Source organism: Topomyia yanbarensis, chromosome 3 (assembly GCF_030247195.1).
Source record: "Topomyia yanbarensis strain Yona2022 chromosome 3, ASM3024719v1, whole genome shotgun sequence".
Taxonomy (NCBI): domain Eukaryota; kingdom Metazoa; phylum Arthropoda; class Insecta; order Diptera; family Culicidae; genus Topomyia; species Topomyia yanbarensis.
Window position 1 is genome coordinate 216,635,602 of NC_080672.1, and position 20,874 is coordinate 216,656,475.

Here is a 20,874-nt window from a genome sequence, read left to right on the forward strand (position 1 = left end):
AGACGAAAGGTAGAGAGACTGATCACCTCACTATCTATACGACTGAAAACCCGACCGAAACAAGAAACTTACCTAAACTAAAAATAACGGTAGAAAATAACTATTTTATATTCAATATATACAAAGACGCGCAAATGAAAAAAATGATAAACAGAATCACAACATATATAAGTGGAAGAAGAACTCTAGAGTTCACACTTTCAGCATTGGAACAAGAAATGAATAAGATGCAAATAAAGAAAATCGCTATAGCAAACAACGAAACAATATTTAAAGAGGTACTCATAGGAACATTTAAAGCGCTAGCGAAACAAACAATTAAAAATATACAGATAATAATGTATCAACCACCCAAGTTCATTAGTGATCCTGGCGAGAAACAGTACATATTAAAAAAACACCATAAAACCCCTACGGGAGGACACATAGGACAGCATCGACTGTACCTGAAAATAAGAGAATATTACAATTGGAAGGACATGAAAGAATCTATTTCTCGATTCATAAAGGCCTGTGAATCGTGCAAAAAGAACAAAATAATAAAACATACCAAAGAAAAACAAGTAATAACCAATACACCATCAAAACCATTCGAAATAATATCCATAGATACAATAGGTCCATTACCAAAAACAATCTACAATAATCGTTACGCAATAACGATACAATGTGAATTAACTAAATACATCGTAGAAATACCCACACCAACCAAAGAAGCAAACATAATAGCAAAAAATCTAGTAGAGAAATTTATATTAATATACGGAAAATTTCTGGAACTCAAATCAGATCGAATATAAAAACGAAGTACCTGAACAGATTTGTAAATACCTATAAATAAAACAAACATTCGCTACAGCATACCACCCCCAAACAATCGGATCATTGGAGAGAAATCATAGATGTTTAAACGAATATCTACGATCATTCATAAATGAACACCATTCCGATTGGGACGAATGGATACCATATTACGCATTTACTTATAACACTACCCCACACTCAGAACATAAATTCACTCCATATCAACTAATTTTTGGCAACAAAGCAAAATTACCACAAGAAAATTACCCAACAACAATAACACCAATGTACAATTTAGACTTATATAGCACAGAACTAAAATACAAGTTAGAAAAATCAAACGCAATAGCGAAACAAAGATTAGGAAAGGATAAACATTCAAGACAAGAATTTATACACATACCAACAAACTCATTAATAATCAACATATGAGATATAGTATATTTAAAAAACGAAAAAAGAAAAAAATTAAACCCATTCTATATAGGTCCCTACACCATTATAAAAATACTAGATACAAATTGTGAGATAGAAAACAAAATAACTAAACAAAGAAACATTGTACACAAAAACAGACTTATTACAGAAGAATTAAAAAAAAGCAAAGTAATTTTATTTAGACTACTCTAGCAACAAATCACAATGCTAACTAATATTTGTAATATCCATTAGAATTGTAAGGGAGTCAGTTCTTTCACATGAATAATTTCACTTCGATACATCATTCAACCAAAAGGGGGATGATGTAACGGACTTACTTTCTAGCATCACAAATTATTCCCACAAAACCAATCCCTACATGCACCAATGTGAATCCTTCTCAGGTCACAGGTCATAAAAACCAAATTTAACATATCCTTTAGTCAGGCCACTTGAAACGAGGCCACACTCATATTTTCCCGCAGATCGTAAATTACTTGAACGATCGTTTTCAAATCCAACTTGCATAACCAGATGGGCGCATTCCAGTTAAACCATTCTGGGTCGCACCACTTGTTATAGCAACATTCTCACTAGGTCATTATTATGCTGAGGCGACAAATAAACAGCCTTGCGTAACCAAACAAGCACCAATAGCAACCGATGCACCCATACTTATTCATTGATTTGTTTTCCCCTTTTTTACGCTACCCGTACATAATTATGAACTTTGAAATTGTAACTAACTCCTCCCATTTTGATGTACATAGAATAGTTTAAGTCAGGTTAGCTAGGTTAGCTCGTAAGATTTTAAAATGGAATAAAACACATTATGTTAAACAGCCAACAAGTGTACAGGCCAAAAGTTTAAAAGTAATATCACGTATCCAAAACCCTCAAATCAATCGACCTATCAAATACGTCATTACGAAACAAATCTACTCTTCAATACAGATATGAAATTAGTTTGGTTTGGAGATATAAATGATTTTTGGCTTTCTTATATACATATTAGGAAATCACTTCAAAAATCGACCTGCCATTTGAGTTCCAGAGGGAAAAGTGTCACATACTATTCGATTCAAATCGTCGAGATCGCAAAATGTCTGTGGGTGCATGTGTGTATCAAATAAAGCCGCACAATTTTCTCAGAGATAGCTGAACCGATTTGCACAAACTTAGTTTCAAATGAACGGTTGTAACGCTCCCACAAGCTGCTATTGTATTTTTTTGTTGATCCTACTTCCGATTCCGGAATTATGGGCTGAAGACTGCAGCCACATAGCAAATTTCTATATTTTCTTGCAACATAAAGATGTCCAAATGATGCAATACATATTGAAACGGATTTAACATTACTTGGATTAGTGGGCCTAGATCCCTAAAGACCAATCAAAGTAGTTTTGGCCATATTGGCCACCACTTAGGGGGTGGAGATAGCGTAGTTGGTAAATCGATTGCCTTGTACCTAGCTCACCTGGGTTCGATTCCCAACCCCCCGCACATAGGGTTAGAGATTTCTCTAAAGAGATTTCTCCAATCCGACAAAGAAGCGAATGACCCTAAGGTTAAAACCTTTATAATCATAACAAAAAAAATTAAAGGGTTGTGTACAGGACACGACCACAGTGACATTAAAAATGTAGCTTTTTTCAAGAGCGTGCAAATGAATTTTATCTATCACACATATCGACTCACGTTCTTGCTCACTCGCCTATTTTCATATGTTACAATTTGCTATATACCCTCCCCATTAAGATATAATTTATTGAAGGTCAATTAACGGTAATCTATTATTACAATTAATCAAGTATCTCACTAGGTGATTGGCATTATTTGGCTGATCCATCTAGTAAAAATAGGCTGGTCTGTCTAGAAAATATATTTAAAAGAAAAGTTCCATATTGAGAACTATGATGAGGAAGCCCACGCCCGCCAACGGAAATATACAGATTCTATATAAATATGAAATTTCATTTCCATTTAAATTTTCAATAATGTACTAATGAACTTAAGTAAACAATCTTAAGGTTAAGTATTTCTTGATTGATTAGTGGTTGAACAAATTAAATTATTTGATAAATTACAATATTATACAACGTTCGCACTACCGGTTAAAACGGGTTTTTACGCTATCTTGGTGACATTTTTCTTGTTGCTAATTATTATAACGTGTTATAACTCTGTAGTGTAAACATTGTATTATTAAACCAATTCTGCAGCGTTTTATGTTATATAGGTGTTTAATGTGGTAATAGGACTGACATAATTATATCTTCAGTACAGCGGTTTGTTTCATAATTTAAAACAGATTTATTTTAAAATTTAAATTGGTATACCTAACCGTTCTATTTGTTGTATACTTTAAAACGCGATTAGAACTGTGTTTTAAATACATAGGGCCGGACAGATACTCTAACTGCATAAACTGGGAAACCAATTTTAAGTCCAGCAACGCTTAAGACATGGCTTGAATTTTAATCGAAAAAGAACACCCGCTTAAACGGCTGCTGGGGTAAGTTCTATTTTAAAATTTTCCGTTTTGTACAGTACGAAACAAAAGTGTTTGAAATTAGAAAACAAAAAGTTCTGCTGGGAATGTGATTGTTTCCGATGGAATTACAGGTTTTTTCACGCGGGGGATACGGGCCGCGTAAATGAAAACCGCGAGAATTTCAAAAAAACGCGTATATGAAAACCGCGTAAATTTCAGAATCCGCGTGAGAAATACCGCGCAAAAAAACCGCGTAAAAAACCTGAGTGTACTCTCCTATATAAAATACTACGCTGCTGAACAGTGCAATAACTACAGAAGCACGTTTTCAGATGCCTTACTGATAAAAAACATATAACCGAAATATGAAACATATGAAAATATCTATTTATAAACTAACCGGCAACGGATTTTCGGCAACGTTGGCATTTGCACACACTCGCACCTAAGTGACTAAACCATATACGGTTTAGTCACTTAGGTGCGAGTGTGTGCAAATGCCAACGTTGCCGAAAATCGATAGCGCTTATTGCATCGCCCGGAGGCGATGTTGCTCGTATGGGATATTAGCAACAACTGATTTAAACGGACATGCGTCGCTTCTATTAATGACTTTTCGTGTTTGATTGAGCGACTAAGGTGCCCTCTAATGACGGCTGTGTCTGAGAAATCTGCCTCACGAATGGTAATTTTCCCGTTTTTCGTGAACTTTTTAATTTTACCAATTTCCAAAAGTTTTCTTTTATTGGGGAGATATTAAATTATTATCAATATTTAAGTTAGGTGTTTCGGAATCGGTTGGTGTATGAATGATTAAAATCCATCTAGTAATATCGGAGTTATAAGCGTGCAAACCTTACATAGTTTCGTTACATGGGAGATAGTTTAGATTTTAGAATGACACCTAGCCCCAGATAGTGGAGTAAGACATTTTCAATGTCAAAAAATATTGGCCAGCTATGACGGTTCTTGGTACTCTCGGGTAACTATCAAAGTTTGTATGATAATATCACACCTATTTCTCAGCAAATTCTTAACTGATTTTTACAAACTTGATTTCAAATGATAAATACAATACACCCATTGAGTGCTATTGAATTTCAGTCACATTCGTAACCGAACGTTGTACCGAGAAACAAGTGCTTTTTGTTCTCTCCGGTGTGGTTTAGTTTTTTCGGTAGTACGAAGGTGCCTGCTGAGGCAGAGGCTGCAGTAAAGCATTACTAATAAACAGTCACGCGAGTGATAATTATTATCTGCGATATCGGTGCAGGTAGTGCAGTGAAGTGCGTTACTAAACAGTTTTCTTGCCTGAAAGACGGTTTTGTTTAGACGAGCTAAATCAGCTCTCTACTGTGTGAAGGTCACGCGGGTGATGGATAAAACAAACGAAGGATCAATTCACCTACCAGATCGTCAAGAACCAACTGGTGAAGTGTTTCGTTTTACATTTCTTATAAAAGAAATGTATAGAATTAGCTCAAACTTTCAAGATTTTTTCCGAGGCCCGGAGGGCCGAGTCTTATATACCAATCGACTCAGCTCGACGATTTGGGACAATGTCTGTGTGTGTGTATGTAACGGACTAATTCTCATTCGTGTTTCTCAGCAATGGCTGAACCGATCTTATCCAAACCAATTTTAAATGAAAGAACTAAAAAACAGTATGAACGCTATTAATTTGTTTTTGATTCTGATGTTTAGTTTCCAAGATATGAATGTTTGAATGCGTAAAAATGGCGTTTATTGCAGTTTTTTGAATTATCTGCCGAATTCGACAATATAGATTAACAATTTATATGTTTTTAGACAGCTTTAACGAATACCTTTCGAACAAGCTATAGATTGTTGAAATCTATCGGACTATTATCAAAAGAGATATTTAACATTAAATGCGGACGAAAGATTTTTATCATTTCCCATTGCCAGAAATATGACCAAAACATGTAATCTATTATTAACGCCAAAACGGCTTATTTTAGGTCAATAGTATCTTCGGAGAATTTAATGGAGGTAATATGCCCTTTCTTTTGGTATTGTGCTTTTGCTGATTAATCACCCTATGAGTGAGATATTTTCACAAATTTTCTTGGAAGTGATTATATCGAAATGATGCCATCAGCAAATTTGTAGCTCTTACTTTTGCGAATAACTTTACTGAAGACTACAAATATCCATTCTGAATACTTTACAAGTTATGGCTTGTTGTTTGTTGATTACTCTTTGTCGCCTATTTATTGCTCAATATAGTAATAATCCATTGAAATAAGCCAAACATTATTTCAATAAAACGAATTTTGTGTTTCATTTTTCTATCTTTTTACATTTCTTATAAAAGAAATGTATAGAATTCGCTCAAACTTTCAAGATTTTTTCCGAGGCCCGGAGGGCCGAGTCTTATATACCAATCGATTCAGCTCGACGATTTGGGACAATGTCTGTGTGTGTGTGTGTCTGTGTGTGTGTGTATGTAACGGACAAATTCTCATTCGTGTTTCTCAGCAATGGCTGAACCGATCTTATCCAAACCAATTTTAAATAAAAGAGCTAAAAAACAGTATGAACGCTATTAATTTGTTTTTGATTCTGATGTTTAGTTTTTAAGATATGAATATTTGAATGCGTAAAAATGGCGTTTTTTGCAGTTTTTTTAAATTATCTGCCGGAATTGTCAATATAGATTAACAATTTATATGTTTTTAGACAGCTTTAACGAATACCTTTCGAACAAGCTATAGATTGTTGAAATCGGACTATTATCAAAAGAGATATTTAACATTAAATGCGGACGAAAGATTTCTATCATTTCCCATTGCCCGAAATATGACCAAAAACATGTAATTTATTATTAACGCCAAAACGGCTTATTTTAGGTCAATAGTATCTTCGGAGAATTTAATGGAGGCAATATGCCCTTTCTTTTGGTATTGTGCTTTTGCTGATTAATCCCCCTATGAGTGAGATATTTTCACAAATTTTCTTGGAAGTGATTATAACGAAATGATGCCTTCAGCAAATTTGTAGCTCTTACTTTTGCGAATAACTTTACTGAAGACTTCAAATATCTATTTTGAATACTTTAAAAGTTATGGCTTGTTGTTTGTGGATTACTCTTCGTCGCCTATTTATTGTTCAATATAGTAATAATCCATTGAAATAAGCCAAACATTATTTCGATAAATCGAATTTTGTATTTCATTTTTCTATCTACAACCGCTAGAAATAATCACCGAACACTTCCAAGTTGTCTGGAAGGAACTTGATAACTTATCAGTGCAAAAATGTTCATTTGTGCGAACCTTCTGACTGCAATTTTTCTAACTTATGACCATCGGATCGATCTGAAACCTTTCGGAAAATGAAAAGCGAAATAAATAACTCCAAGCAACGGCGTAGCCAAGAGAAGGTTTTGGGGTTTAACACCATACAGCCCCCCCCCCCCCCCCCACACAAAAAAAAAATTGGATTGGAGTTGAAAATTTATTGATGCAAACTGATTTAATTCAATATTACAATAACAATTATCTGATCCGTAGATTGATAACCTGTTGTTGTAAACATCATGAGGACTTTTGATAAATTGTCGGAATGGGGTCCTGATATGTAACTGATTTATTGGTCTTGATTTCACAGTTGTCTAATAGCATCAATATCAAATTCATGCCTGAAAACATTCCAATAGAAAATTCCAGAGTTCTGTAATCAATCATAATCCTCAGATTTCTTTTCAAATTTTCAGCTTTTTCCCTACACAATATTACGAAAGTTTATTACACAATTTTCCTAACAGGTTTGTGAAAATTATAAACTATTTGAAATTTTTTAATAGTTTTATTTTTTATTTAACCGCGATTTTTTAATAAATAGTGATCATCGCTTCACAACGTAGTCTATTTTTCATGGTTTGCGGTGAGCACGAACTCTCGAATTGCTGAACTGAAAATTATGGAATAGAAATTAATTTTTAGTGTTCTTTACAGATCCGCTGGTGCCCTAAGTCGATTTCGCTAGATTTTTAGAGCACTGTGCACTAGACTGCCCAGAAAAATGATGAATTTTTGAAAACTCAATCGGCCCACCCCTGAGTCGATTTCTAGTCCCACCAGGAGTACTTGTACCAAATTTGAAGCAAATCGGACAAGTCTAACTACCGGACCAACGTGCCTGAAGTTTATATTGGATTTTTAACAATTTACATGGAGAAAACTCACTAGCTCGTATTTTCGCCGCTAGGTGGCACTGTATACAACGTATTATCACTGTAAGTGAAAATAAGAAAGATATTTTAATTATCTACAACTTTGTCGAAGACTGCTAGTAAATCCGGCTATGTTAAAAGAAGTTATTAAACTTTTAACGAAGTGATGTCTGAGTCAGTTTTGCATGGGGCCTAGCAGTGCATGGTTGTGTATCAGTACTCGACTCCCGCGAACTATATATTTTTGTGAAATAATGGTTAGATTTAGCCGAATAGTATGTTTACAAGATTTATAGTAAATAATACGAGTTATGTTTTGCTTAGAAAATTTTAGTTCCACCTGTGACCGCATAGAGGGCGCCACTACTAACTTTTCATAGAAGAGAGATAGAGTATCAAGATGTTCAGAAGAAATACTGAAAAATGCCTGTTCTATAACTTTGTAGAAGACACCAAATTTCTATCTCTCTCCGTTGAAAAGTTAGTGTTGGCGCCCTCTATGCGTAACAGGTGGAACTAAAATTTTCTAATCAAAGCATGACTCGTATTATTTACTATAATTCATCTGAACATACCATTGAGCTAAACCTAACGATTATTTCACAAAAATGTTTAGTTCGTGTGAATCGAGTACTGATACACAACCATGCACTATTAGGTCCCATGCAAAACTGACTCAGACATCACTTCGTTAAAAGTTTAATAACTTCTTTTAACAAAGTCGGATTTACTTGCAGTCTTCGACGAAGTTGTAGACAATTCAATTATCCTTCTTATTTTCACTTACAGTGATAATACGATGCATACAGTGCCACCTAGCGGCGAAAATGCATGCTGGTGGGTTTTCTCCATGTAAATTGTTGAAAATTCCCATACAAATTTCAGGCCCGTTGGTCCGGTAGTTAGACTTGTCCGATTTGCTTCAAATTTGGTGCAAGTACTCCTGGTGGGACTAGGAATCGACGCAGAGGTGGGCCGATAGGGGTCATTTTTTTCCTGTCACCCTACTGTGCACCCAGTGCATTAACGCAAGTGACGGAAGGTTATCGAAAAGTTTCGTGAAAATGAAAGTTCCAGTAATGATGATGATTTTCCCAAACGGTTCGTTTTCGTGAGGTTTTTATTTGTTCTTTGGCATTAGGATTAGCGATAATAATTCAAATCAAGAATACTACTGGGAAGTCACCTTTAGAAAAAGTCGATGTCGAAGTAAAATTTGAAACTATACACGCATGTACTTCAGAGATAGCGTGATATCAGGAGCTGCGATTTCATTTCAACGCTTTTTTTGTGAAAAGGGCGATACTTACAAATGTAAACATAGGGCTTTTTTCATACATGCGAATTAGGGCTTTGAAACGCAACAAATTAATCTAAAAATTTTGATTCTACGATATTGCTTTCTTAAACTACAGCAAAAAAAACAACGGGCGAAACTGTATTTTTGTTTGTTTATTTAAAGTTTCGCCCTCCACGCTCCATGCAAACAAACAGGGCGATACTTTTTTTTGCTAGCAGTTTAGAGGCGAAAATGTTATTTTCGTATTTTTTAGGATTATCAAACTGATACCAGCTGTAAATAGTAACAATGATCTCTATTGAAAAAACCCGGACGAAATCGGTGGTGTAAAACGGTAGTTATTGTAAAAAAACGTAAGGGCGATACTTCAATGCTGATATGGGACCGAAAAAGTAAACAAGTAAAAACAAATTTTAATTTAATAATTTCAAATACTTTATGAAGTTTTGGGTTTCGATCACTGAATCATGCAAGCTAGGATGTCAAAAAACACAATAGTTCTTAAATAGGAAATAAAACCAAGTCTGGAAATATTCACTGTTGATTTTCTTTGAATGGTATCACTGCTAGCATCGCCCTTTTCAAGAAAAAGCGTTGATTTCTTAGTTATCAGTCGCGTTGGAAATTTGAGTAAAATATAAACTTCAAATCGATTAAAAAAAAATCGTTTTTTTTTTTGTTTCAGTACAATTTAGGAAAATTCAGTTTTCCCACCACAATATAGATATTTTATTAACACAGCATTAACAATAATTCGTTGGTATGTCTATTTTATGGGCCATTTTTTCGCTTTCCCATTGATTTGGTTTGAGATTTCTAGCACTGATGTTGTCCTATGCTGATTTGAGCGATTCTCTGAGTCCTGCCACTATCCCATGTAGTATGTGTTATCAAAAACATCGCGAAGCATCAAGTTCTAAATGTTCTCAAACGATATAATATCCGAAGAGAGTGATAAGAATTACAAGAAATGTCTCATCACACTGTTAGGTGGATTAAACACGTTTTTTTATTTATTAACAGATTAAGGCCGAAGTGGCCTGTGCCGTATACAAAAGATTCCTCCATTCCACTCGGTCCATGGAAGCGCGTCGCCAGCCACGCTGTCTGCGAAGGGTCCGCAAATCGTTTTCCACCTGGTCGATCCATCGTGCTCGCTGCGCGCCACGTCTTCTTGTACCGGTCGGATTGCAATTGTTTTTCTATCTACAACCGCTAGAAATAATCACCGAACACTTCCAAGTTGCCTGGAAGGAACTTGATAACTTATAAGTACAAAAATGTTCATTTGTGCAAACCTTCTGACTACAATTCTTCTAACTTATGATCCGATGATTCTCTGAAACATATCGGAAAATGAAAAGCGAAATAAATAACTCCAAGCAACGGCGTAGCCAAGAGAAGGTTTTGGGGTTTAACACCATACAACCCCCCCCCCCACCCACCACACCCAAAAAAAAATATTGGATTGAAGTTGAAAATTTATTGATGCTGACTGATTTAATTCAATATTACAATAACAATTATCTGATCCGTAGATTGATAACCTGTTGTTGTAAACATCATGAGGAATTTTGATAAATTGTCGGAATGGGGTCCTGATATGTAACTGATCTATTGGTCTTGATTTCACAGTTGTCTAATAGCATCAATATCAAATTCCTGCCTGAAAACATTCTAATAAAAAATTCCAGAGTCCTGTAATCAATCATAATTCTCAGATTTCTTTTCAAATTGAGCTCGCTTTTGTAGAGATGTACTGTTAAAATTGATTTAATGTCTATGAAACATAGAACTGCTCACCAAAAAAATGCATAACTTTAACCATTGCCTAAAAATGTTTTTGTCTTTCTCATTCACTCTAAAATTTGTCAATCGAATCCCGACCCGGAGGGCCGAGTGTCATATGCCAATCGACTGATTTCGTCGAGTTCGGAAAATGTCTGTGTGTGTATGTATGTGTGTATGTGGAAAAAAATGTGACCTCTGTTTCTCAGAGATGGCTGGACCGATTTGCACAAAGTTAGTCTCAAATGAAAGCTACAACCTTCCCATCGGCTGCTATTGAATTTTTTATTGATTGGACTTCCGGTTCCGGAGTTACGAGTTGAAGAGTGCAATCACACAGAAAAGTCCCATATAAACTGAATTGAAAAATTTTCAAAATCAAATTTGTATTTCTGATGCCAAATGACTTTAAAATGCATGAAACATTGAGATGTTTGACAAAAATTGACTTCTTTAGACTTTGGTACATTTTTGCCTTTCTCATATAGAAAGGTTATGCAATCACTCCAAAAATCGTCAATCATACCGGCCCGGAGGGAGTATGCAGTGAGGGGTTGCAACTTTAAAATTAAAACTAGTTTAAAATTTCTTAACAAGTTGAAAATTTTCGGCAGGACCTGGACCTCCCGGATCTTTCTCCATGATCCGCCGCTGGTTTCAAGCGATGCTTTAGTATCACATAGTATCTCAAGACCTTGGCTGTCGATCCATTGTACGTATGTGCAAATCGTACTGAACATGTAATATTCATTTCCACCATTGTATTGAACATAACCAGCCATGGAATCGTAGTCTGGACAAATGAGACAAGCACAATTGCACCACTAGGTGGATTAGGACAGGTTTTTTTGGGAATGCGTCGAGTTGAGACGAAAACGTAATATGATTAATAACGAAGATTACACTTTCCGAATGTAGAGAGAAATCTATGAAAAATGACGATTTCCATTCGACTCTAGCAGGTTCTGATCGATTTTGATGAGCATTTGATTTTTGTTGTATGACCAATTATATGTATAGGTAAAATATTCAAAAACAGTAATTTGAGGTCAAGATAGCATCATTTTGAAACCGCCAATTTCGGAGCTTTAGTATCTTCGATGAGTTTTACAAACGTTAAACAGCGCATCATTTGATAAAATAATTTTGACGGTATATCGTCCAAGAAGTATTTATGGTGGATTTTCTCAGGTTGATATTCATGACTACAATAAAGTCTCAACAAATTCGCTAAAGACACGAACTCTGTTACTATTTTCTGAAAAATTAATTCTGCATAATTTTAAAACTTCAAAAATTACGGTTTCGGAATTATGCCGTTGGACAGTATGATCGATTTTCACCAAACCCCCACCAAACCGAATTTCTGGCTACGCTGCTGACTTCAAGTAAGTAGAAACAAAGTCGTTCTACACTCGTTCATAAGAAACTTCTTCTAATGCTGAATATCTATTATAATACATTGAAACCCCGACCCAAATATGAACATATGTTTGTTGGGCTCTAGCAGACGAACAAGACTGAATTCAAGTAAATCTTTTCTTGAGCATGTTTTCCTTATCATGAAGATGGAAATATGCAAAAATGAAAAATTCATCATAATCAGAAATAGTTATCAGACTACATCAAGGGACGGGAAGAATATTTTAACAGCTTCAGTTTATTATAAAGAAAAAAAATTGCCCAATTTAGTCAATGTCCCCATTTTGTTAGCCTAAAAAACGCCATGAGACTGATATAAATGGGTCTTTATTGTATGTATTATTCACTGTGTTTCACATTAATAGGCACATTTCATTTTTTGGGAATTTTTGATTGCAACGAACTACAACAATTTTTAGGTAGCTTTCAAGGGGTTATTTTATAGACTTCTTCCAAAATTTGGCGAACCTATTCCAATTCGTATACCAATTAATTGGTATACTGAAGGGTTTATATGTTGCAGATAGAGAAAATACTGAAATTTTCAGCTTTTTTCCTACACAATATTACGAAAGCTTATTAAACAATTTTTCCTAATAAGTTTGTGAAAATTATAAACTTTTGAAATTTTTTAATAGTTTAATTTTTTATTTAACCGTGATTTTTTAATAAATAGTGACCATCGCTTCACAACGTAGTCTATTTTTCATGACTTGCGGTGAGCACGATCTCTCGAATTGCTGAACTGAAAATTATGGAATAGAAATTAATTTTTAGTATTCTTTACAGATTTAACTCGCAGCGCAGATAGCTCTGAATTAGACCCGCTGGTGCCCTAAGACGATTTTCAGAGCACTGTGCACCCAATGCATTAACGCAAGTGACGGAAGCTTATCGAAAAGATTCGTAAAAATGAAAATTTCAGTAATGATGATGATTTTCCTAAACGGTTCATTTTCGAGAGGTTTTTATTTGTTCTTTGGCATTAGGATTAGCGATAATAATTCAAATCAAGGATACTACTGGGAAGTCACCTTTAGAAAAAGTCGATGTCGAAGTAACATTTGGAACTATGCACGCATGCACTTCAGAGATAGCGTGATATCAGGAGCTGCGATTTCATTTCAACGCTTTTTTGTGAAAAGGGCGATACTTACAAATGTAAACATAAGGCTTTTTTCATACATGCGAATGAGGGCTTTGAAACGCAACAAATTAACCTAAAAATTTGGATTCTACGATATTGCTTTCTTAAACTACAGCAAAAAATACAACGGGCGAAACTGTATTTTTGTTTGTTTATTTAAAGTTTCGCCCTCCACGCTCCATGCAAACAAACAGGGCGATACTTTTTTTGCTAGCAGTTTAGAGGCGAAACTGTTTTTTTCGTATTTTTTAGGATTATCACGCTGATACCAGCTGTAAATAGTAACAATGATCGCTATTGAAAAAACCCGGACGAAATCATTGGTGTAAAACGTTAGTTATTGTAAAAAACCGTAAGGGCGATACTTCAATGCTGATAGGTGGGACCGAAAAAGTAAACAATCGCCAAAGGGGCGATTCTATCATTTTGCCAATTTCAATAGCAAAAACAAATTTTAATTTAATAATTTCAAATACTTTATGAAGTTTTGGGTTTCGATCACTGACTCATGCAAGCTAGGATGTAAAAAACACAATAGTTCTTAAATAGGAAATAAAGCAAGTCTGGAAATATTCACTGTTGATTTTCTTTGAATGGTATCACTGCTAGTATCGCCCTTTTCAAGAAAAAGCGTTGATTTCTTAGTTCTCAGTCGCGGTGAAAATTTGAGTAAAGTATAAACTTCAAATCGATTCAAAAAAAATTTCAATTTTTTTGGCTCAGTACAATCTTCAGGAAAATTTAGTTTTCCCACCACAATTTAGATATTTTATTAACAGAGCATTAACAATAATTCGTTTGTATGTCTATTTTATGGGCCATTTTTTCGCTTTCCCATTGATTTGGTTTGAGATTTCTAGCACTGATGTTGTCCTATGCTGATTTGAGCCACTATCCCATGTAGTATGTGTATTCAAAAACATCGCGAAGCATCAAGTTCTAAATGTTCTCAAGCGATATAATATCCGAAGAGAGTGATAAGAGTTATAAGAAATGTCTCATCACACTGTTAGGTGGATTAAAAACGTTTTTTACTTTATCTATCGATTTTTTTTTATTAGTGTTTTTGATTTTTTATTTTGATTTAAATTAAATAGTGCGGTCGAGCATGTTGCTCCCGCAACAAAATGGAACAAACAGAAGGATCACCCTCCGAAGACGAATATTATGGGAAAGAAGAACGTGTATCTGATATTGAGACAGATGATGTTATGGTCGATCCACTCCCCCCCACTTTCCCCCAATGTCTCACAGCCCCCCCGAGTCAAGGTTTACCAGGATGGATCCGCTGGTCCTTGGGTGGTATACTTTCGGCCCAAAAATAAACCGTTAAACAGCATAACTGTTGCACGGGAGCTGACAAAACGTTACTCGGCCGTAAGCGAGATTAAAAAGGTTCAGTCAGATAAACTGCGCGTAGTCGTTACTGACTTGAAACAGGCCAATGATATCGTTAGCAATAGCCTCTTTACGCTGGAGTATCGCGTCTACATCCCTTCTCGTGATGTGGAGATCGACGGTGTGGTATGTGATGCGGGTCTAACTGTCGATGATCTGATGAATGATGGGGCTGGCCGCTTTAAGGACCCTAACCTTCAATCAGTTAAGATTTTGGAGTGCAAGCAATTGCACTCAAAGTCCATCGAAGATGGGAATTACTATCCATCGGACTCGTTTCGCGTAACCTTCGCCCGATCTGCACTTCCGAGCTACGTTGAAGTGGGAGGAGCTCGTCTACCTGTACGCCTGTTTGTACCGTGGGTCATGAATTGTTCCAATTGCAAGCAGCCAGGTCACACGGCCACCTACTGTAGCAACAAGCAACGATGCGGTAAATGTGGGGAACGCCATGCGGATGATACTTGCAGTAGGCCCGCTGAGAAGTGTGTTTACTGTGGGGAGAATCCGCATGCACTTTTGACATGCCTAACGTACAAATTTCGCGCGGATAAACTGAAGCCATCCGCCAAAGATCGCTCAGGACGCGGTTACGCAGAAATGCTTAAAAGAGCTGTTCCACTTATCTCCGAAAACCCATTCGCTCTCTTGCCAACTGACGATAACGCCTCTAACTACCCTTGCGAGGGGCATTCTTTGGATCCGCTCGGAAACTCTAGGAAAAGACCTAATCAAAACTCACCTGAACTTCCTCGTAAGGGTCCTAGGTTGTCCCAAATAAGGGTACAAAATAAAAATAATTCATCAACTGGAAGTGCTGGTACAAATCCGAAGATAATACCTCCTGGTTTTGGGAAATTGAGATACAACCAGGAGTTCCCAGCACTCCCCGGGGCACCAAAAATCCCAAGTGCTCCAATTTTACTCAACCTAAAACGGGATTCCTTAAATTTTCTGACATTGTGGACTGGATATTCACAGCTTTCAACATTACCGATCCTCTGAAAAGCTAACTGGTTGCTATTCTACCAACAGTAAGAACATTTTTAAAACAGTTGACTGAACAATGGCCCCTCCTTACAGCGATCGTATCTTTCGATGGCTAGCTTATTAGACGGAATCAGGGATCTGATCACTGTTTTACAGTGGAACTGCAAAAGTATTATCCCCAAAATTGATTCATTAAAACACTTGCTAAATTACAATCATTGTGATGCATTTTCCCTATGTGAAACATGGCTAACTTCTAATATAAACCTCAACTTCCACGATTTTAACATTATCCGCTTGGATCGAGAAGACTCATATGGAGGGGTACTTTTAGGGATCAAAAAGTGCTACTCCTTCAATCGAATCAACCTCCCTTCGGTGCCAGGCATTGAAGTTGTCGCTTGTCAAACAACAATCAAAGGCAAAGATCTTTCCATTGCTTCTATTTACATTCCTACTAGGGCCATGATGGGATATCGAAGATTCTCCAACGTGATTGAACACCTTCCTTCGCCCCGCCTGCTTCTTGGACACTTTAACTTCAACAACAACAACTTCAATATGACAATTCTGAACACAGGGGAAATGACACGGATTCCTAGACCACCTGCGCAAGCAAGTGCAATGGACATATCTTTATGCTCGACATCACTACGATTAGATTGCAAGTGGAAGGTAATATCTGATCCCCACGGTAGTGACCACTTACCAATTGTAATTGCAATCACCACTGGTTCAAGACCATCGGCACTAATCAATGTTCCCTATGACCACACACGAAACATTGATTGGAAGAGCTACGCTGCTGAGATATCCAAAACTACCGATTCAACACAGGTACTTCCCCCGGAGGAAGAAAATAAGTTTTTGTCCAACTGTATTCTCGATACCGCGATTCAAACTCAGACAAAACGAGTACCCGACGTGAACACCCAAAAACGTTCTCCCAACCCGTGGTGGGACAAAGAGTGCTCAGACGTGTACGCGGAGAAAGCTGCCGCGTATAAGACCTTCCGGAACGACGGGTTAGTTGCTAGTTATCGAGTGTACGTGATATTAGAAAAGCGAATGAAAAATTTAATGAAAGCTAAGAAATGCAGTTACTGGCGCCGGTTTGTCGACGGGTTAACAAGAGAAACATCGATGAGCACTCTTTGGGGCACGGCCCGACGTATGCGAAACCGAAACAGTACTAACGAGAGCGTGGAATATTCAAACCGTTGGATATTCGATTTCGCCAAGAAGGTTTGTCCGGATTCCGCCCCGGCACAGAAAATCTACCGCGCCGCGTCGCCTTACAATACCGCGAACGAAACACCGTTTACGATGGTGGAGTTCTCACTTGCTCTCTTATCATGTAACAATAAAGCCCCGGGGCCAGATAGAATCAAATTCAACTTGTTGAAGAATCTGCCAGACTCTGCCAAAAGACACTTATTGAATTTATTTAATAGGTTTCTTGAGGGTAACATTGTCCCACATGACTGGAGACAGGTGCGGGTCATCGCCATCCAAAAACCAGGAAAACCAGCCCCCGACCACAATTCGTATCGTCCGATTGCAATGCTGTCCTGTATCCGGAAGTTATTCGAAAAAATGATCTTGTTTCGCCTCGATAATTGGGTCGAAACAGATGGCTTACTGTCAGATACACAATTTGGCTTCCGCAAAGGCAAAGGGACGAACGATTGCCTTCCGTTGCTCTCAACAGAAATTCAAATGGCATATACTAAGCAGATGGCATCAGTATTCTTGGATATTAAGGGGGCTTTCGATTCAGTTTCTACCAACATTCTTTATGAGAAGTTGCACCAGCATGGTCTTTCATGGCCAATTTTAAATAACTTTTTGCTAAACCTGTTGTCTGAAAAACAAATGCATTTCTCGCATGGCGATTTATCGACATCACGATTTAGCTACATGGGCCTTCCCCAGGGCTCATGTCTAAGCCCTCTCCTCTATATTTTTTACGGGAATGACATTGACGAATGTCTTGTCAATTCCTGCACGCTAAGGCAGCTTGCAGATGACGGTGTGGTCTCTATTACAGGTCCTAAAGCAGTCGACTTGCAAAGACCACTGCAAGATACCTTGGACAATTTGTCTGCTTGGGCTCTCCAGCTGGGTATCGAGTTCTCCACGGAGAAAACTGAGCTAGTCGTATTTTCTAGAAAGCGTGAACCAGCGCACCTACAGCTTCAATTAATGGATCAAACTATTGCTCAGGCTTCAACATTCAAATATCTCGGGGTATGGTTCGACTCAAAAGGTACTTGGGGATGTCACATTAGGTATCTGAAACAGAAGTGCCAACAAAGGATCAACTTTTTCCATACAATAACTGGAACATGGTGGGGTGCCCATCCAGGAGACCTAATCAGGCTGTACCAAACAACGATATTATCAGTGTTGGAGTACGGATGTTTCTGCTTTCGCTCCACTGCGAACATACACTTCATCCAACTGGAGTGAATCCAGTATCGTTGCTTGCGTATTGCCTTGGGTTGCATGCACTCGACCCATACGATGAGTCTCGAAGTGCTGGCGGGCGTTCTTCCGCTGAAAAATCGATTCTGGGACCTCTCATATCGATTGCTCATTCGATGCGATATTCTGAACCCATTGGTGATTGCAAATTGCGAAAGGCTTGTCGAGCTTAATTCTCAGACCCGATTCATGTCCTTGTACTTCGATTACATGGCACAGAACATCAATTCATCTACGTATAACGTCAACCGTGCTCATCTCTTAGATACTTCTGATCCAACTGTATTTTTCGATACATCCATGAAGGAAGAGATTTGTGGAATTCCGGATCATATTCGCCCACAAGTGGTCCCAAATATTTTCTATAACAAATACCATCAAGTCGACTGCGCCAAAATGTTCTACACTGACGGATCAATTCTCGACGGGTCCACAGGCTACGGTATCTTCAACGAAAATCTGGCTGCCTCATTCAAACGCAATGATCCTGCTTCAATTTACGTCGCAGAATTAGCTGCCATTCAGTATACTCTCGGGATCATTGACACCCTGCCCTCAGACCATTACTTCATCGTTTCGGATAGTCTCAGCTCCATTGAGGCCATCCGTGCGGCGAGGCCTGGAAAGCACTCACCGTATTTCCTGGGGAAAATACAGGAATATCTGAGTGCTTTATCTGAAAAATCTTACCAGATTACCTTGGTTTGGGTCCCGTCACATTGTTTTATTGCGGGCAATGAGAAGGCGGACTCTTTAATCAAGGTGGGCGCATTAGAAGGCGACACTTACGAAAGACCAATTTGCTTCAATGAATTTTTCAGTATCTCTCGTCAGAGGACGCTCGATAGTTGGCAAACCTCATGGAGCAATGGGCATCTGGGACGGTGGCTACGTTCCATTATCCCGAAGGTATCAACGAATGCTTGGTTTAAGGGGTTGGATGTAAACCGGGACTTTATTCGTACGATGTCAAGGATCGTGTCCAACCATTACTCGTTTGACGCGCATCTCCTTCGTATAGGGCTTGCTGAAAGTAATCATTGTGTTTGTGAGAACGGCTATCACGACATCGAGCATGTTGTTTGGCTGTGCGCAGAGTACTGTGTTGCCAGGTCCCAACTAATAGATTCCCTTCGGGCCCGAGGTAGATCATCCTATGTGCCAGTCCGGGACGTCCTAGCAAGCCGTGACCACCCCTAAATTTTTCTTATCTATATCTTTTTGAAAACTATTGATGTCCAAGTTTAATATATTTTCCCCTCTCTCATTCACAGTAGAATCTCACCAACCTATCCCTGTATCTACAATATGGCATTGCTTCACGAGTCTTCGGTGCATACCCTTCTTGATAACCGTCTACCCAGAACATCATGACATACCTCACATGCAGATGATATAGAGTGCCAATAATCATCCGAAATATCGACCCTCCCCTCGCCCCTGCGATTACAAACTGGAAACTACAACACTACAACAAAGTGTGCATATCCGCCACAATGATCAATCAGCAAACGACGATGTCAATTACACAATATGTATCCCACTTCCTACCTTTTTCCTTTACTTACATAAGAGGGGAGCAAGCCGCCCCTAAATACGGCTTTCCCTTCCCCCACTAACATGTGACATGTAATTAAAAAAAATGTATTATCCGCCTCGTTAAGCTACAGCATTTGGGCCTAAATAAGTGTATTTAAGATAAAAAAAATCATTCAGATCTGAATTTTGATTCCGGGGTTACTACGGTTACATAGAAATTTAAACCGAACTAAGATACCGGGAATATTCCAGAATTAAAGTCACATCGGATTCGGTGATGACTGAATTCATTTTCACCAACTCTCTCACATCCTCTTTTACAGGTATAATCCCTTTCCCCTCCCACTGCATTCCAAAATATGTTATACGAAAACAACATTTAATTCATGCTGATTTATCCACTTAAATATTATATTTTTTGTTCCAAGGACGTCATCGTCAACATGTTGCTCATCAAGTTCGTGGCACTCGTGCCCTTGTAAATATGTGCAAAGTGTAATAAGAATGTAACAGACATTTTCACAAATATATTGAATATAACTTGCTATTGTTACTTCTGGGTATAAGAGTCAGGGGAGGGAGTGTAGACAAAGATGGCAAGGAGAGAAAATTATTTCAGTTTCAGGCATCGGGTGATCAACGGATGGATTACAAACTCGGGTGGCCTTCATCAGGAGGAATCATGTACTGGGACGCCGGGTGGTCTTCCTCAAGATGGCAGGGATTTTTCCAGACGATTTCGTAGTACGGCTCAGATGTGGATCGGCTACATTTCGAGTTAAGCGTGTTATGTTCGTGCTGTAGGTCCCGTGTTTGTTGGCTCATTCGATACAGATTCTTTGATACAGGTGGAAAAGGGTTCTGAGAATGAAAAGGAATATAAGAAG